The sequence below is a fragment of the Ambystoma mexicanum genome, chromosome 11, assembly GCF_040938575.1.
Source record: "Ambystoma mexicanum isolate Mex_15411 chromosome 11, UKY_AmexF1_1, whole genome shotgun sequence".
NCBI classification, from domain to species: domain Eukaryota; kingdom Metazoa; phylum Chordata; class Amphibia; order Caudata; family Ambystomatidae; genus Ambystoma; species Ambystoma mexicanum.
In genome coordinates, this window is record NC_090934.1 from 923,729,471 (window position 1) to 923,748,963 (window position 19,493).

Here is a 19,493-nt window from a genome sequence, read left to right on the forward strand (position 1 = left end):
CCCAGCCCGGAAGTCCTTCCAACGGCGCCTTTACGTTGGACAATTGATTGACCTCCTTACAGGCCAGCAAGCCTCATTTCTGGATCAAATATGGACTAGTGATTATGTTGGGAAGAGTGGCCTGGGTCGAGCTTGGTTCCGATACTGGATATGTAATTCACAAAACTTTGCACACATCTCTTTATTTACCTGACCTCACGACTGTAATGGGCACAACTGGGCACGAGGTGTGCCGGTAGGGCCGAACATAGGGGCAGGGGCCACACCACCGGGGGCAGCTCAGCCGGTGGCAGCGGTAGAAAATGAGGCGCCACTCATGACGAAATATGGCAGGCCAACCATGGGTAAAGACGCACAGGGCAGGTCAATGAAGGCGATGGCCTGGTACATAAATGACAAAGTAAGGGAAAAAATCTGGAGAAAATAATTGATCGATATATTTACATTATTAGATTGTCAAAAGAGGGGGATGAATGTAGCACTGGAGGACATGAAAGAAGTTGAAAAAAGCGTACTAAAAAAGGGGCCAGTAGTAAGGAACTTTGATAATTGGATGTCGGCCTTCACCATAATGTCTACAATCATATTACAAAAATTCCCGGAAGACGGGGTAGCGTTAGTGGCATATCAACAGAGGGTGCTGAAGGTCCACGCAGCATTTGGAGGGGACGCATGGCTGGAGTATGACCATGAGTTCAGAAAGGAGATGGACTGCTTTCCGGATATGGGCTGGGACGAAGAAAACTTTAACCTCTACATTTTTAACGTGCTAAAAGAAAAATGGGATTCCAAGGAGCGGAGCACAGGGGGACAGCAGAGAAGGCAGTACTGGCAGAATGATTACAAAACAGATTATAGATCAAGTGGCAGAAGGTACGAATCCAGCTATGACAGGAATAGAGACCAGAGTTTTCGGAGCAGAAATTACGGGTCACAGAGAGGATGGCAGAGCAGCCTGCCCCCGACAACACAGGGTGGGGGCAGTGGGAGCACGGGGACGGCACGAGCGGAACCAGGGCAATGCAGGAGCTTTGAAAAAGGAGTACCATGCAGCTGGGGATGGAAGTGCAAATTCAGCCACAAGTGCGAGAGATGCAAGGGTGACCACAGCAGCTCCAAGTGCACAAGGGCTGCAGTTCCAAGCGGCAGAAGAGACGAGACGCGGAAATGAAAACTGGGGCAGGAAAGGGGCCACACCGGTGAAAATCGAGAAGATGGAAAGGTGGCTCCGGAAATACCCCGACCAAGAAGCGGCAGAACAAATAAGACAAGGCTTTAGAGAAGGGTTCAACATCCCGTTTACCGGGCAGGGAGCACAAGACATTCCTAGGAATCTAAAATCAGCAATCGAAAACAGGGAGATAGTGACCAGTAAGATCAGGAAGGAAGTAGAACTGGGGAGGGTTGAGGGCCCATTCACAGCCCTACCATTCGAAGAATTTTTATGCTCCCTGCTAGGGCTGGTGCTGAAAAAAGAGGAGGGGGAATACAGGTTGATACACCACCTGTCCTACCCTCCGGGTGCCTCGGTGAACGACGGCATCGCTCAGAGCGAAGCGACAGTAGCATATTCAGACTTCGAGGAAGCAGTGGAATTGGTCAGAAAAGCAGGGGAAGGGGCATGGATGGCAAAAGCAGACATTAAATCGGCATTTCGCCTGTTGCCAGTCAACAGCAGATCACAAAGATGGTTATGTATGCATTGGGAGGGGGAATACTTCATCGACAAATGCCTTCCAATGGGGTGTGCCATCTCATGCGCATATTTCGAGAGGGTGAGTTCATTCTTACAATGGACAGTGGCACAGGAAATGAGGGAGTCCATGATGGTACATTAGCTAGACGATTTTTTATTTGTCGGCCCCAAAGGTGCGGATGTATGCAGGGCAACCCTGGACAAGTTCGTAGAAATAACGAGCAAGTGGGGTATTCCTCTAGCGAAGGAGAAAACGATGGGGCCAACACAGGTTATCCAATTCCTAGGTATAGAGATTGACTCGAACAAGGGGAGGTGTCGGATCGCGGAGGACAAAGTGACGGAGCTGCTACAGACAATAAAGGAACCACATGGAAGAAACAAAGCCACAGTGAGGGAATTGCAAGCGCTGGCAGGGAAACTGAACTTCGCAGGAAGAGTCATACCTCAAGGGAAGGTGTTCCAGAGAAGGATCGAACTGAAAACGAGAGGTGCTACCAAAGGGCACCACAAGGTCAGGCTAGGAGGGGGAATCAAGAGAGACCTGGAAGTATGGGCAGACTTTCTGAAAAACTTCAAGGGGGCAGTAATATGGCGCTCACCAGTGAACGATGAAGGTAAAAGGGTGTTGTTCACTGACGCAGCCGGTGGCTTTGGTTTTGGCGCAATACTGGGGAAAAAATGGTGTGCAGACAAGTGGCCAAAATCATGGCAAGTGGCGGAATGGACAAAGAACATAACGCTGCTGGAGCTCTTTCCGATATGGGTCGCGTTATGCGCATGGGGGGAGGAGCTAGGGAACAAGGAGTTGGCGGTATGGTCAGATAACATGGCGGTGGTGCACGTGTTAAACAAGGGAAGTGCGTCATGCAGTATAGTATTGGAATTGATGAGGGCAATCACTCTGGAAAGCCTAAAAATGAATACATGCATAAAGGCTAGGCATATCGCAGGGGAAGAAAATGTGGTGGCTGGTGCAATCTCTCGCTTTCAGTGGGAGAAATTCAGGGAGCAGAGACCGGACGCCGACAAGGAAAGAACGCCCACGCCGCGGAAGGCATGGAGACACTAGAAAGGAAAGCACGGTTGGCCTCAAGGTCGACTCAAAAGAGGTGGGAGAAGAACAGAGAAAAGAAAGGGCCATCGATAAGCTGACCAGAAATGCCCTGACATACAAGACGGGTAAGCAGTACGAAAAGCATATAAAATATGTGCTGATGGAAACAGGTGTAAAAAAGGTGGAAAAAATGTAAACGGAAAAGATTTGTGAATTTCTTGAAGGGGCATTTGCCAAAGGAAAAAAGAAAAGCTGGGCAGAAGCGCACCTGGCGGCGGTGGCATATACCACAAAAGTGGCGGGCATACCGGACCCGACTGACAGTGCTAAGATAAAGTACGCTATGAGGGGATGGGCGAAGTTAGAGGGGAAGAAACCAGATAGCAGAAGGCCGGTAAATTTTGGGAAGTTGATAATTTTACTGAAAGTGCTACAAGACACGTGCAGCAGCACGTACGAAACCGTGCTGTTCAGGGCAGCATTTGCGCTAGCTGACTACGGGGCTTTCAGAATAGGGGAACTGGTGGCCAGGAATACGGCGGCAGGAGACGGCCTGGATGTCGATAATGCTAAGGAAATCTAAGACAGACCAAATGGGGAAGGGGAGAGCGATAGATCTCAATTGCATCAGAGAAAAGGACCACTGTCCCAGATGCATCACCAAGGAATTCTTAGATCTGCGACCAGAGGTCGACGGGCAGTTATTGATCCATAGGGACGGCAGCGGGGTCAGCAGGTACCAGTTTCAGGCAGTATTAAAACAGGCGGTGGCGAAAGCGGGCTGGGATCCAGCCGAGTTTGGGACACACTCTTTCAGGATAGGGGCAGCAACCTCTGCGTGGGCGGGGGGACTGGGAGCAAAGGGGGTGAAACAAATTGGGGGATGGAAGTCACAATGTTTTAAGAAATACATAAGGGAGGAACTGATATGACACTTATCTCCCCCGTTTACACAGAGGTCGGACCCTACAAATCGGCGTGGATAGTGGGGCACTCTTTTGTGACCCGGGCAGGCAGGTGGCTGGAAGAGGTGAAGCAAGGATTACATTTCAGGAACACAATTACGTCATGGTGGGGCCTCCCGGGGATGCATTGGGAGGACATCCACGACAGGCTATCGGACCTGATAGGTTTCAGGGAACCCCCAGAGTACCTGGTTATACATCTAGGGGGGAACGACCTGGTGAGCACGAACAGGGGTAAATTGCAAAGGAATATCTGTGAGCCACTGCATAGCATAGCCCGCAGTTGGTGGAAAACCGAGATTTTTATGTCGGAGATTATACCCACAAGGATCTGGCATGGGGCACAGAAGAGGCACGCAATTGAGATAGCAAGAAAGAAACTAAATAAATCAGTAGAAAAGTACTGCAAGAGCACAGGGCTGCATTTCATAAGACATGGCTTACACCGGAACAACCCGGACATGTTTTACCAAGATGGGGTGCACCTATCAAAGGATGGGATGGGGGTTTTTTCCGACAACATTTTTAGGGCACTCCAGGAATGAGGCTGTAAGTAGGGTGCTTTTTGGGGGGACCTGAGCGGGTGTAAAGAACACCCACTCAGGTGTGGTGGCATGTGCCCAGGAACGAAGGCTCAGGGATAACAAGGACTCAGAAGGAGCCTTGAGCTGCTTCGGAACTGGACACAATGTGCCCAAAAGCATATGGCTATGTAATTATTTTTGTTGTGTTGGATTTTCTGTAAGAAAATAAAATGCCTACGGCCTACAATTTCTCCATACACATAAGTTGTCTGTAATGTATTACTTAGGTAGGGATCTGGTAAGAGCAGCAACGTGAACCCACACTACTCAGCCTATGCAGTATTTATGTGAAACTGCCTAGTTAAATGCCACTACATCCTTGGGTAGTTAGATGTGTTTCACTGGCCACTGCCCTCTGGCTGTCACTCTTCTCGGCAGCGGCTCACTGGAGCATGTGGCGAGGCTGCTGCCCCTCCAGGAACATGTCAGTGTGGCCTGCGTCACTGCTGTGCCCCAGCCACGGCTGCCTTTCATAGATGCCAAACAGTTGGGAAATGCACTGTCTTCTCTAAGGTCAGCATGCCTCCAAGTCTGAGGAGGCGATATGGTCTAGGCTCACTTGGTGACTGTGGTCTGGAGTGTCCTGGGGTTCAGTCCCTGCACATTGCTGCACCCAAGTTACCTTATCTGCAGATAGGAAACTGAAGCGCCTAGAAACGATCTGAATGCGAGTGCATTACAATACGGTGTAAATCTCCCAATTAGAATGAATAGAACCAGAGCTGCGTCACCCCCGGACAGCAGCACTTTCATATTTTGCGATGCGTTGTTCATATGGCATATGATTAGAGTCCATGTTATTTTGACTGCTTCTATATCAGACAGCCTAATTCTGGCAACACATAAAACATCTCGGGAGGATAGCCCAGCGGCAACGTGCTCGCCTTGGAAGCAAGACGTCATCGAGCACCACAGGTTCGAACGCCGGGGCCGCGCTTAGAAACCTCTGGGTAATATGCGCGTTATAAATAAACTATCGTATCTAATAGATGGAACTATTGTGGCTATTATGAGTGATCATGGTAACGCTACAATACCACCTTCTGATCCAGTTTGATATCTGCAAAAGTGTGCAGTTACAGTAAATCCCAGAAAATCCCCATTACAACTAAATGAAAATGCAAATCCCTCTTGCTCTTCAGTGTCCATTGGTTACAGCTGATGCAAAGTCACGTGCTTCTTACTGGCCAATGAATACATCATTAGATCGAATTTCTATTTGAATGGGCCGATGCAATTTTAAGTGAATGTGCAATCATGATAATAGAGCAGGTGTTGCATTATCTTGCATTCATATTATGATTTTTTTCAATTAAATACATAACTACGTAATATTATGTTCTGTTATGCGACTGGAATGTATGCCAGGCTCTGCTGCCATTTGCATGGTCTCCAGGCGCTCTGGTGGATCAGAAAGATGGTTCGGTTAGCGGGGAGTCTGGGAAAATGCAAGATAGATGTGCTGTTGCGCGGACGCGTGCAGACCAGAAGTACCGTGAGCTTTGTGCGCGCGTCCGATTTTTTGGTGTTCTGTATGGAGCGGCCATTTGTGCCAGAAAGAGAGCCACATGTGTCTTTGCCGCTAGGATTCTTTGGTGGTGGTTTGTAAGTTGGGTGTAGGTTTGTAGTGTGTTGATGTTTGATGCCTGTTGGGAGGGGCGTTCATTTCCATGTGTGGGTCGCTTAGTTGGTATGTGTATTGTGTGTTGAAAAGTAGAATGTGTGCATGTTCGTGCAGAGGGCAGTCAGAGACCTCCCATCGTCAGGTTGGTGGTGGGCACAGGATACCTTGAAGCCCCAGTTAACAGATAATAACATGCCACTGCTAGGTATGAAACATGCATAAAAGCCATCACAAATCATTAGAACGCATTGCAACGCATGAAGGCGGCCTAACAATGGAAAACAATCTGGCGACCTCATGTCCTCCTTATGCCCTTACCGCAGGCCTCTGCAGAAAGCTCCCCTTTCATTTGTCTCCCTGTGTGCAACCCGGATCTGGGAAATAGGGCAGTCTGAATACTCAGTTAATTATCATGAAAGAGCTGCTAAGGGTTATTTATTTTATTGTTCATTTATAATATGCTTACTACCAGCGAGGGGTTTCTAAGCACAGGATCGGGATTTGACCCTGATTCGAACCAAATCGTTCTATTGCTTCCAAGACAAACGTGTTGACCCTAAGCTGTCCTGCTGGTGGGAACTTCTGGTTCAAATACATGGGTGCCTGAGATATCAAAACATATCATGTCCCCATTTCACCTTTATTCATTGGTGGCTGGTGATTTTGTTTATTGGAGGGGTGTAAATGTTTCCCAGAAATATGTGTGAGTGACCGGGCATTGTGACGAAGCCCAAACCAACCAAGGGTGGTTCAGGGGGGTTCTTCCCTTGTGAACATTTTTAAAATAATGAGTTAAAATGGTACATTTTACAGCATACTGGTTGTGAAAGTGAAAAGCCACACAGTTTGCAATAGTTTTTTAGGGTAACATGTTTGCTTTACCTTTGATGCCCAGTGAAAAATGCCATGCGTCAGTAAGAAAACATAACTGCACTGGCCGTAGCAACATAGGCCAGTCTATCCTCATAACATTTATGTTTGCTTTAATCTTGATGGGCAGTAAAAGGAATTGCCATGCCAAAGTAAGCAAACATAACCTGACTGGCGGGAGCAATGTAGCCCCGTCTAGCCACCTAGCGACACTGACTGCCTGCTGAAATGAAGGCCAGTCCAGGAATGTGATAATGCTTATATTTGGTTTTACTGTCGATGTACAATAAAACATATGTCATGAACATTTTGAAGAACGTTTTAAAGATTAGAGCCCCCCCCCCCAACCCAAATCGGAGGCTCACTCGCCAACACACACATAGGCAACCATAAGCATTCATTCAACATTCATACACATTCACTCAAGCACCCATACACCAGTCATCCACTCTCTTCCACCTGCACACCCATAACATATACTCTCTCATTCACACTTCCATCCACATAACATGCATTCCCATTCATGCACACCCATACAACATATGCTCATTCCTTCCCATGCAGCCATGCACACACATACAAAGCTTTTCTTTTTTATCCTAACATGCAGTCCCAATCCAAAATCCACTCCACCTCAGGAGAGGCTCCCGTGATGGCTCTCTGACTCCCGCACAGAATGAATAGGAAGCAGGGGGAAATTCCTTGTACCTGCACATGTGCTCAGGAGCCAGAGCACTCCCTGCTCCATGCACCAGTCAATCAGATTAAGCAGGAGGCAGTGGAGCAGCCCCTGAGCTTCAGTACACCCCAGCCTGCATCCTCAGAGAGCCATGAAAGGCTGTGAAGCAAAACACTCGTGACTTTGCATGGTCACTGGATATGCACACCTGAGGACACAAACTGTCAAAGGGAAACCAGGCTTCCCTTTAACAATGAAAGCCCTCCCATAGCACTCACTCAGCCGGTTGCTGCAGAGGAAGGAGTGTTTCGTGTTTTCACTGGGCTGGCCCGGTCATCCATAATGGGTGTGCCCGCCCCATCATCCATTATTGACAAATCTCCCATGTCTTTCCTACGATGTTGTTAGCAGAAAAAGAGCTGTCTGAAACCTCACTAACTTGCACAGGTCTTGTGCTCAGTGGGCAGCTGGGCCTTTTGCCAATAAGAGCTACGAACATTCATCAGATGAGCGGAACAGGGGCAACGGCATCTGGTTGTTTCTCCTAGAATTCTACCCCAGGGTCTCCCACAAGCCACTTACTCCACCCAAACAGACCGACATGAAATCCCCCACTTCATCTGCAGTTGAGGTAGCCCCATAACTTAATTTTCAGAATGGTGCTGAAACCCTACAGTGGATTCTCCATGATGAGATGAGGAGCAGGAAAGGTAAAGGGTGAGGTGCAGAGTCCTCAAAGTATCCCTGTGAATCTGGGTACACAAGCCCTTGGGCTAATGGGGGGGGGGGTGCACAGCTGATCGTGAAAGATAGGCAGGTGGGGTTAGGATGGGATGCCTAGCAACAATGCATTTTTACATTTACAGTATCTCTGGCCCCATGGTATGTATTGATCTGTGCCAGAGTTTCTTGAAAAGCTTTGTCCAAGAGCTAATGATTGGGCCATGCCAAAAGCAGGCATGGAGTATTTATCTACTTTAAGGGCCATCCGTAAAGCGATAGGGAGGAGCTGTCATGGTTTATCTTATGCATGGAGTTTGAAATGTCCCTACATGGGGATTTCACGGAGCCAGGAACTAACAACTTCACACATCAACTTTTATTTGCACTGCAAAAGGGGGTGCGGGTGAAGAGTGAGTCCCTAAGTGGGATAACGTGAGGAAGGCTGATTTACACACAACATGTCTGCCTTTACAAAATGTAATATGATTTCTAGGATAAGCGTACATATTGTGTTCTGTCTTCTTTTGACAAGCAAACCCTTCATGGTCTCCAGCTTTGCACTTGCGTGCCTTTGGTAAACAGCATTTGAACTGTCTCAGACACCATCCTTAGTGGTGGTGCGAGGTAAGTTTTATTGGGTCTGTACTGGATACCATCCCTGCTGGCGATGGTAGGTAAATGGCATTCGCTCTGTCGCAGATAACTGCTTGTGGTGGTCGTGCTTGGTAAAATGCATTCGGACTGTCCTTGATACCAGCCCCCAATTTCAAGATAAACAGCACTTGGACAGTCCAGGATAACATCCCATGTGGTAGTGCTGGGTAGACATAATTTGGACTGTTCCGGATACCAGCCCTGGGAGACCTTAGTGATTCTGAAGTGACACTTAGACATTATAGCCTTGCCTCTACTTGTAGCATTTGAAGGCACTCCAGACAGCCAGGCTAATAATATTTAGTTTCCCTCATGCAATTATCTGGCTTTGATGAAGAGGTTGCTAAACATCAAATGCATTGTTTTAGTCACAGTGACATGGTTAATGTACCACGCCAGCACAGGATTGCACATGTTACTACATCTAATTATATACATGTAATATATGGTCATTTTACACCAGATTTACAAAAGCACACTTTCAGGACCAAGCCGCCACTCCTGCTGCAATTTGGTGAAAATCCATCCAGTGGATTGGGCTGTAGGTGTGAGCAAAATATTTTTTCCATTGCATCTATGGAAAAAAACACACATTTTGGGACCCCCCTTTACTTTGCCACCCCTGCATGAAACCTCAGAAAACTTTGCAGAATCAATCCGACAGGGCCATATACCTTTTTTTGAAAAGGTTTGTGAGGATTTGTACAGGGGAACAAAGTTATAAGCCGCCCAAAAAGGGCTTTTCCTATGGGTTGCATAACTTAACCATAACTACAGGGTCGCTACCGCAGGCCATGTAATCTTCATTTGAGCGCTCAATGGAGTCCATATGCTGGCCGTTTGGAAAAATGGTCACACTAAAATTTACTGGTGTGTTTTAGGGTGGTTTATATCATTTGGATTGTGACCGGAGCATAGCACAGGAGCAACATGCAGGTCTTGGAAGTAAGACCACACAGAGCCACAGAGGTTCAAATCCCAGATCCACACTTATAAACTGAACTCAGGTGTGATATTAAAAAAACAATTAAATAAATTGTTCAGGGGTCACTCATGGAGCAGTGTGAAGCTAGAGTGCAGAGTATGTTCATCAAAGGCAGAGGCCCTGGTTGAGCAAACCTGGCATGCTTTGTTGCATCTTTGCACGGAGCCCAAGCACTTCAGTTTTATGCTATACTGACTTTGTGCGCTTCAAACTGGAGGCTGCTAAATTAACAATCAAGATATGCAAATGAGGCAAAGTCACACATTTAATGAGTGATCTGCATTTATAGAGATGCTTCTCCTTGGAGGCGCCTACGTGCAACCTGCCGTGAAGTCTGCAGGCACACGCTTCGTGCAATGGTCCTGGGAATCTTAAGTGGGAGCAGGTACCTTTCAGAGGTGACAGCAACCTAAGATTTGTAAGCAGGTAGCTCCCACTAGAACCCCAAAAATCCAACCCATGTCCTGCCTGCTTTAGCCACACGGGATGGTGGCTGACCCGGCTGCAGCCACCTTCCGCAGAAGTCCACCTGTTTCCCAAAAGCAGTCCACCTCTGTGGGTACTGGGCATTTACTTTCTATGAAGAGGACTAGGAACCCACCATTGGGGACAGAAGAAGGATGGGGAGAAGAGCATTCCATAACCGAGCCACTTCCAAGACACTGCAGCACTGTAAAACAGGGACACCATACAGCCCCCTGGCCTTTCCCACTGATGGTCCTCCTTTTAAAATGCACAATATTCACATACTTGCAGCACGCTAGCTTGCATTGGGAAGCCGCCTGTAATTCCTAGACTGCATTGTTTTTTTGAATGAATCCCCACCCTCCTGGATATGCAACCATGCCACGAAGAAGGAATGCCAGCGGAAAGGCACTTGCCATCCAGCTGCCAGTCATCCAGCTACCTATACCATCATCATAACAGCCTAAGGCAATTCTACTTTTTGCATAACACCTGCCACACACTGTTCCATATGGATTAAAATTGTGAATACATTGTACGTTATCTCATCATTACACTCATCAAGATAACTGCACATTGATGTTTCAAAACTATTTCCCTGATCATGATCCATACTTGTGTCGCCCTTGCTTTTCTGGCCCCTGTTGTACACTTCCCTCATCCAAGAGCCGGGGCAGATCCTATGGGAACCAGCCACCCCCACCCTCTGGGCTAACTGATCAGTAAGGAGTGCTACACCACTGGCAATTTAAAAGACGTTAACAGGAGATGGGTTACACCATGAGTTTTTACCTTCTTCCTTCAAATGGGAGACATACACCAAGGTGGAATTCTTTAGGGATCCCAAAGTGGACCCCTTTTTATTTATAGAACAGAATACTATACCACTATAAACATTACCCACTCTAAAGCCCTCCTCATCTATTCCCCTGGCATAATTTCCCTCTGAGGGAACTTCCCAGTCAGTCCGCCTTCCCTATGAGGGGTCAATGGCAGACCATAGAGTGGAAATGAAGGAACAGACCTCTACTTCCTGTCCAGCACCACCCACTTCCGAGGGGGTGAGGAGATGGCCCCAGTGGGTTGTTCCACCGCCTTGGCATCCACCACTTCTTCCCTGCTCATGCCAGGGTACTACCAACTATCAACCTTCACAGAAACGCTTAAATACACACATATCAATGCTCCTTTCACACAATACTAAAAAAACATTTCATTATATTACATGGGGATGGCAGCGGCAGTCCGCTACCCCTTTTCAGTACCTAAGATGCCGTATCAGTGTGTGCGGGCAGGATAGCATATGTTTAAGGCATTTTGCTTGTCCTTGTGGTTGGTGCTGTATCCAGCACATGGGGTTCCATCTCACTACAGGCACCCAGTGCCAAATCACTGTCTTTCAGGTGGCTCTGTCTTCCACGTGGGGCCACCTACTCGCCGCTGTGCCCCCGCAGCCACAAGGGTAATCTGTTGTGGCTGTGTGCACTGGGAGCTGCCAATGACACTGCTTCGCCCGTCCCATACCTGTTCTTTCTAACGGCCACGTGCCGTGGGCACCCACCAACATTCATCTTCCGCGCCCCAAAACACACTTTTTCTTCTGGCAGTGTCCCGATTGTTATGGGGATGACGCCGTCATTCAGCAACACACTACAGCACATAGCTCAACCGCGGCTGCGCCCCCATCTTCGTTGGCTGGCTCAGTGCAAGGTGGTCGGCCACACGCTCTTCACAGCTCTGGAAGGCGTGCCAGAGCTCCACCAATCTTCTCCAGGCTGTAGCAACCCAAGGTTTTCTTCACTGTCCCACCTGATGATGAGCAAGTCCGACAACTACTTAGGTCTGACCGAGGTTCAATGACCAAAGGAATTGGCCTCTTCAAGTGGGTAAATCCACCCTTCAGTTAGAAAAATATGGGGGTGGGGGGTAGTGGAATTTATTGTCTCCGATGGTGGAGTAAAGGGCCTATTTCCTCCGCAATTACAATGTTTTCATCACAGGCTAGATCATCAGCCATGTACGGGGCCGAAATCTGCGGCAATGCGGATTGTAATAAATTGGTGGTGGTGGAAAGAGCCTTCCTAAAGAAACACTTGAAGCTTCCCAAATCAAGCCCGAGTACCCCAATATATCTGGAACTGGGACTCAGACCCATCCAAAGGGTGGCTAGTTTTAGACCGGCATTCTTTTGGTTGCGGCTTTTCGTGTGTCCCCGAGCTGTATAGATATCAAGAAGCTGTTCGCCATATTTTGGAAGCTGAAGGAGGTAGATACCTGCCATGGCTTCAGCAAGTGAAAAACTCATTGGGGCGGATGGGACAGTCAGCTCTATGACAGAATCCACAGGGTATCATCCATGGGGATCGGATAAAAGCGAAGACTATTTCTCGATCACTTATTGAAGCTGAACTCCTGAGCGTGTGCACCAAACTTTCAGGGGGCTATCCCTATCTGTCTTCCAAGGTACGCTTGGGGTTTGAAAGCTATCTAGACACGTTAGGCCTTCATTGTCTCCCAATCTATATATCCAGTTCAGAGTCTCCCATTTGAATCTGGCGTGTGAAACAAAGAAATGCGCCCCAGATGGAGATGGGATTTGCCCCGTGTGTGGATTGGCAGAGTAATCGTTACCCCATTTCCTCTTCTTTTGCGATGCCTGTTGCGTCGCCCGACGCAAGTTCCTTATCTCTCTACTTAACACTTATGGGATTCGTTGCATTGGTGCAGCACTGCAGGTCCTTAGGAATCGTGAAGAAACCAAGGTGCTATATTGTGTGGCAACTTTCCTTTCCCAAGCCGGGTGTACTAGGGCTAAAATGATAAAAGAGGGTAGAGCGATTGCATGAGTAATCAAATCGTACAACAGAGAGAAGGAAGAAGGAGAAGGGAGAATAAAGGAAGGGAAAAGAAAAGATAAAATGATGTACTTTTTATGGTCTTTCTTGGTATATGACTGCTATCCTAGGTTTTAATAATGAATTCCAGCAAGTGTTATTCTTATATTGGTATTTATGAATTGTCTTGTGATTGTAGTGTTTATATGATATTAATACATGGTAACCTCGTTTTTTACATTATAATGGATTGAACTGCACTAACCAAAAATAAATAATAATATTTAGAGATACGCTTCCACTAGCAAATACGTCTTATGATGCCAACGAAAGATGGCCACAGATTCTTTTGGGAAACAACAAACCCCTACTATTCACGATCATCCAATTCTGGAGCTATATAAGCCAAGTAAAATTCCCTAAAGAAGGTGTGCGTAGGCCATACAGAGGGACATGAACAAAATCTAAAATGAAACTAATATAATGGAGTGCTGATCGTTTTAGGATGCTTATTTTTTGCTCTGTGTGTTAAATGAAAAGTTTGTAATAAACTATATCATTTAAAAAAATTAAAATTAAAAATATATATGTTATTGTGGCAAGATGACATTTGTCTTGAATAAAAGCCATCTGAACTGGAAGGGCGGACTTGCAAAGGCTGGGGTCAGTTTCTCCTTCCGGGCAGCACTGGGTTTACCCTGCCTGGCAGGACGTACATTCTGTGCCAAATACGGGCTGCCCCACGAATGTAGCTTAGTCCAGGCGGTCCTACTCACCTCCTACCTGGGACGCCCGCACATGTGGCTCGGAACCTCTTACCGTTGGCCCTTTCGGGCCTAGCCCCTGGGCGGGCCATGACCTCCCAAGGCACCATGAGTGCCCAAGCTGATCCAGGCATGCAGCCCTGGCCCACGGTAGATGCTGGGCCACCACTAGCACACACAGCCCAGTTTGTGAAGGGTTTTCCACCCTGTGTAGTCACTACAGGCCAAATCCCTGCAGGAGCCACTAGCTGCAGCCTCTTCCTTTTCCATCCTCTCTTAATGACTCCAGTGTTTTTTTTCTTCTTTAAGAACCCTCTCCTGCAACATTCTCTTCCCTGCTCAAAACACTCCTGGGCAGGGGAGGTGCTGTCCACGTTTTATTTCTTTTCTTTCCTTTGTATTACACATTCCATCCAGTCCCATAGTGAGCTGTATGGTACAGTCCAGGTAAGTCCATGAGAAAATACATATAAACACTAAATTAAAAGAAAATCTCTCTACACCACGGTCTCTGAATCTTTATGTTTTTCTTTCCATCGAAGGTCAAACATGTAGCCCTACCTGAGTCAAATTCGGTCTGGGCTGCACTAATATTAAGAATTAGCACATGAAAAAATCCATTACAATACTATATTTTTAGTAGACAGCGGAAACCACATGCATAACCATATATGCCAATAGTGAGAGATAATTCTTCCAATGAACAATGTAATTAGTCAAGAGGTATAATCTCTCCTGGATGTCTACACATGTTTCAACGTGTAGTGGTGGGCGTATGTAAACGCTTCCTCTCTCACCTTCTTCAGGTCTGAATTTGGTTGATGTGTGCCACTTAGCATGAACTACAATACTGTCTCCGGGAATCAGCACACTGTTTGAATCTTTCCCACACCCTACTCTGAATTTACCTCTCCCCAAAAGGGCCAATTGCATACACTTCAGTGATCATGTTAACTTACTCCATATCATTATGCCTTTCCCCTGAATTTATTAAAAGAGGCTTTGCTGCTGTTTTTGATACATCTTACTTAACCTCTCCCTTTGCAAATGGGTGCACGTTCACGTGGTGCCATCTCTTTCCCTTACCCTCCTACCAGTAGCCTAAACCTATCAGGCCCTTTCTGCCTCCAATATTTTTAACATTTTCCCTTGCGCTCAACATGCTCTTCAAACCTAGCCTCTAACGTCGTTTCTAACCCACCTGCTTCTCCTTCAAAATGGGTAAAGAAGCATGTTTGTAAATTAGGGCTAATAATACGTATGACTTTATCCCCACTTCCCATGCCCGTTCCGTTCCTGGTGGCAAAATATTACTGTCTTGGTTTTAATGCCATGCACTCAAAATAAAATTCTGATATCCAAACAGTACCTGATTCCATTAAAAAATCTTCCTCTCCTGAATGTTTCATCATTGATCTCCCTAAACCGTTCAGAGGTTACCATACCGACAACAAGCATCTTCGGTCACTTACAATCACTGCAATCCACACTGCCATACCCTGACTCCATCACAGAAAATGAACCCATTGCATCTAGTCACACAGGTGGTAAGCTCCATTTTTACTGTTCAAACTTGCCCATCGATAGCTCCCTCGTTAGTCTCATATGACCATCATGCTAACATCACGAAGATGATCAGCCTCTTATCTGAGAAGGAATTGTCCATCTACCTCCAAGTCAACCCTTACCTCACACTAGGGAAGATCATCCTACCCTCCCAGGCCACCTTCGAATGGCTCAGTGCATGTTTGATTGTAAGCAGCCACCTTGATTCGAGAGGCACAATGGGAGGCCTGAGGTGGGGATGAGGCTCTTCTCCCTCGTTGCTAAGCAGGTGGGCGTGGGAACAAGCAAGGCACCAACAACATCATTAAAGGGCAGGTGCTTTATTTGTGAGCCTCGTCTTCGCGAACTCTCACAGCAATTCTGTGCAGAAACCACCCGCCTCTTCTTCACCACGAACTACCCAACATTTTGAGTGGGAAGTCATGGATACTGACTGGCCTAGGAATGGTACATGTGCGCCTAGTCGTTACACATATATACTCGCCAGTGCCACACTCTCTTTCTCATGGATGTAAAAGGTGTTTAAGTGAGGCCCAGAAATAGGCATGTTCACAGTCTCCTTCCCTTCTGAGGCGCTGATATAGATGTGAGACAAATGCATTGGCAGGATGGGTTGAGCTGCCAGTCCTGAGGATATCAAACTGTGGCACTGACTTGGAGCTCACGAGTGGGCAAGATGCTTTCTGAGGGGCCTACCAACACAACACCTCCTGCTCTGGGAACAATCAAATCCTTATAAGCAGAGCATCTTCTGACCAAAGGTACAGCAAACCCAACTACACTAATGGGAGATCTTAAAGTGCATCAGACACTTGCCTCGCACCACAGTAATCCTGCAAGGTTTGCTCTGTCTCTAGTCTCAACTAGATTCTGCACTTCAAAAGAAAGTTCTAAAGGTAGCCATGAGCCGCCTTCTAAACAAAGGAGCTGCATTAAAAGCCAACCCTGGTAACGACGGCCTCCGATTGCTCACGATCCCCCAGGACTGATGCCACTATGGGACACTTCTCAACAAAATAGGATTCCTTTTTAACTCTTCATGTAACACATTTTTACATATTTCAGTACAGGACCTTGAAAAACAGTAGACAATTAACAGGGAAGTATATGGTCTATTCAGGATAAGCGATTGCACAGCTAGCACTCTATATTTATTTACTACTGTGTTTTGTTCACTAATCTTATTTGTTCAATTTTATGAGTGCAAATGTACAATATTCTCCCAAAAAATTATGAAACAAGCATTGGCAATGTCAACAGTTTGGGCTTTTGTTTAGACATGGGAAAGGCACTTGGCCAGGCACAGTCGTAGTGCTATTAACTGGCTATTGATGATAGCAGGTGCAAAATGGGAAGAGTACCTTGGCATCAGGGCTCAAGTCGCCCCCAGTGAAAAAGAGAAACATTGAGTGTCTTCTTTGAATGTTTTAATTAACACCAACCTCGGGGCTCGAACCACAATCTTTATAAGAAATAACAAACAACTAAAGGTCATATGTCCCATTTCGGTACTGAATGTTCCAGGGAAAATATTGGTATTGGTTCTTGGAGTTTAAAACATGCACACCTTTAAACGTTTTCAAAAACACTATTATAAGAAAATATCCTCTCTTGGTTTTGTGTGTGTGTTGATTTTATGAAAAGAAAATGCCATTTGTCGCGTGCATTTGGGTGGTTATACAAAGACAATTCAATCAATTGTGCATATTTCACCTTGATATGCACATTTTAGGGGATGTTGCATACAATTCCGTTTGTTAATGAGTCCCCCACTTCTTTTTTTAGGATGTGAACCCTGCTGGGCATCTAATAGCAGTGCCTGGCAAACAACTAATACTTATATACAATCCAAAAACTGTTGGCTTTGCCAATGCTTGTTTTTACCAGGACTTCAGTTATGGACACACATAGTGCTTATAAATCCAGTGGTGGAAGAGAGTCCTGGTCAGGACCAGCTCTGTTTCTTGGGGCAGGCAAACCGGGCGACAGCCTGGGGCACAGCAGGCAGTCCATTCATCTCACTCCTGGGAGAGGAGAGTGAGAAAGCAAAGTGTGACTCACCCGCTAGTCCTTGGGGACTTGTCATCCCGGTGGCCAGGACATGGCCATCACTTTTGGATCCAGTTCCTGGGGGGACCAGCGATGGACGATCACCTGGGTGAGTGGTCTTTGGGGAGCGGCAGTGAGACAGCCGATGGTGAGATGTGGTATTCCCCCCTTTTTTGTTCATCTATTTTGTAGGATTTTCTGAAGTCCTAACTCCCCCCTGGGCCGAGGAAGAGGGCAACTGAGAGTAACCAGACTAATTCTCTCACATCATAATGGACATGTCCCGTTAATCGGGTCAGGCAAAGTCAGGCACTTTACCCTAAGTGCATACACCTGATACAGTTAGCTCTCCTGACACGGATAAAAAGCAACACCTAAAGACATACTCTGAGCAAGGCAGAACACGCGTATGAGCATAACTTCCAGGATGAAGGCACAGCTACTGGAGCAGTGCAACGGACCAAGGGATGAGAGCAGTGGGCTGAATGCTGGAAGGGTTCGCTACTGGAGGTTATTGCCTCTGACAGACAGCGAAAGACACATGGAGAAAGCCAGATCTTACAAGTGAAGATTGCATTGTGTTTCAAGGATGGCAGTGACCCTCCTGGGGTGAAGGAGTAGTGTTGGGCAGGGGAGGCTAAGCCTGTGGTACTACCCGTGACTCATGAATTGGAAATAGCAAAACAATAAAGAAGCACACACAGCCGGTGAGTTGGCAAGTGACCTGAGAGACTGGTGTGTGTTAAAGGGGATGAAGTAGCAACACTATATCACAAGTAAAGGCTGGACGCGTGTGGATGAGACTTGAAGAAAGGCAGACCTGTTAATGAACATTGAAGTAAAAGGCAGCTTTGAGATCAGTAATACCAAGTAACGGAGTGGTCTGGCGAAAGGAAGTAGCCCATTCGAAAGTCTCCATGAAAGGTACATTGTTTAAAGCTATAAAGCGAACAAACAGCAAAAGTGAATTATGCTAGGCTAAACATGAAATTTGAGTTAAAGTGGTCCTGCGGTCATCTGTAAAGAGAGCCATGCACATTCGAAAAGTCTTCAACATCTGAAAGGGGTCCAAGCCCGATTGAGGGAGATGTGAAGTACAATAAGCTTGGGGAAGGAAGCCCCCCTGCAAGTTTGTGTTGAACTTTGAAGTGAGAGGTCTGAGCCCGACAGAGGGGGACCTACATGATCTGTGTGCTTTAAGGTCTGAGCCCGGCAGACCTGAAAGTCAATGAAAGAGACTTTAATGCGGAAGGCCAGGTGGGTCTCAATCCATGGTTTGATACTGCTTATTGTGTCAGAGACTGAGCCAGAGTGTGTCATCCTGCCTACAAGGACAGCCTTACTCTGTGAGGTTTAATGTGAGGAGGAGAGCTGGTTCAACTACATTTATCCTTTCAGTGCTATAGCGGACCACACTCAGCTTTTTTTCAGACTCCCTTCCGCCACCTCTTTTCCTTCTCTCATTTCTGACTATCCGTCTTGCTATCCAGGAGTGGTGTGCCACCAATGATCTCTGCCTTAATGCCAGTAAGACTGAGATTCTCCTCATCGGCACACATTCTCCCTCCTTTTCTATCGCTCTCTGGCCGGCCTCTCTTGGCCCTCTTCCTTCTCCCAACTGAGAGGGTAAAAATCTCGGGGTCATCTTTGACTCCACACTCTCCTTCTGTCCTCATATCTCTGACATCTCTAAGAAGTCACACTACCAGCTGCACCTCCTCAGAGGTATTCTTCCTTTCCTCTCCTTCCCCCAGAAGCTCACTGTCTCCAGAGCTCACTGTTTCCAGAAGCTTGATAGAACATGATTTCCTATTAAAAATATTCTTGTGTACATAGTCTACTTATTAATTGTAAGTACAAGTCAATAAAACAGCATTTAAATTGCAATGATTGAACTATTTTGGAGAGGGAGTGCAGGGCGGGATAGCAGTAGAGGAGCAACGTGGGAGGGTCGCAGGGTGAGCACAATAATGTCTAG

The 19,493-nt window shown here is 46.8% G+C and overlaps 1 protein-coding gene across 4 annotated transcripts in view; it reads right to left on the reverse strand.

Moving 5' to 3' along the window:
- Positions 1-19,493, reverse strand: part of TSPAN4 (tetraspanin 4) — a 3,410,446-nt gene that overhangs the window by 1,900,521 nt on the left and 1,490,432 nt on the right. The gene's annotated exons all lie outside the window — the stretch shown is intronic.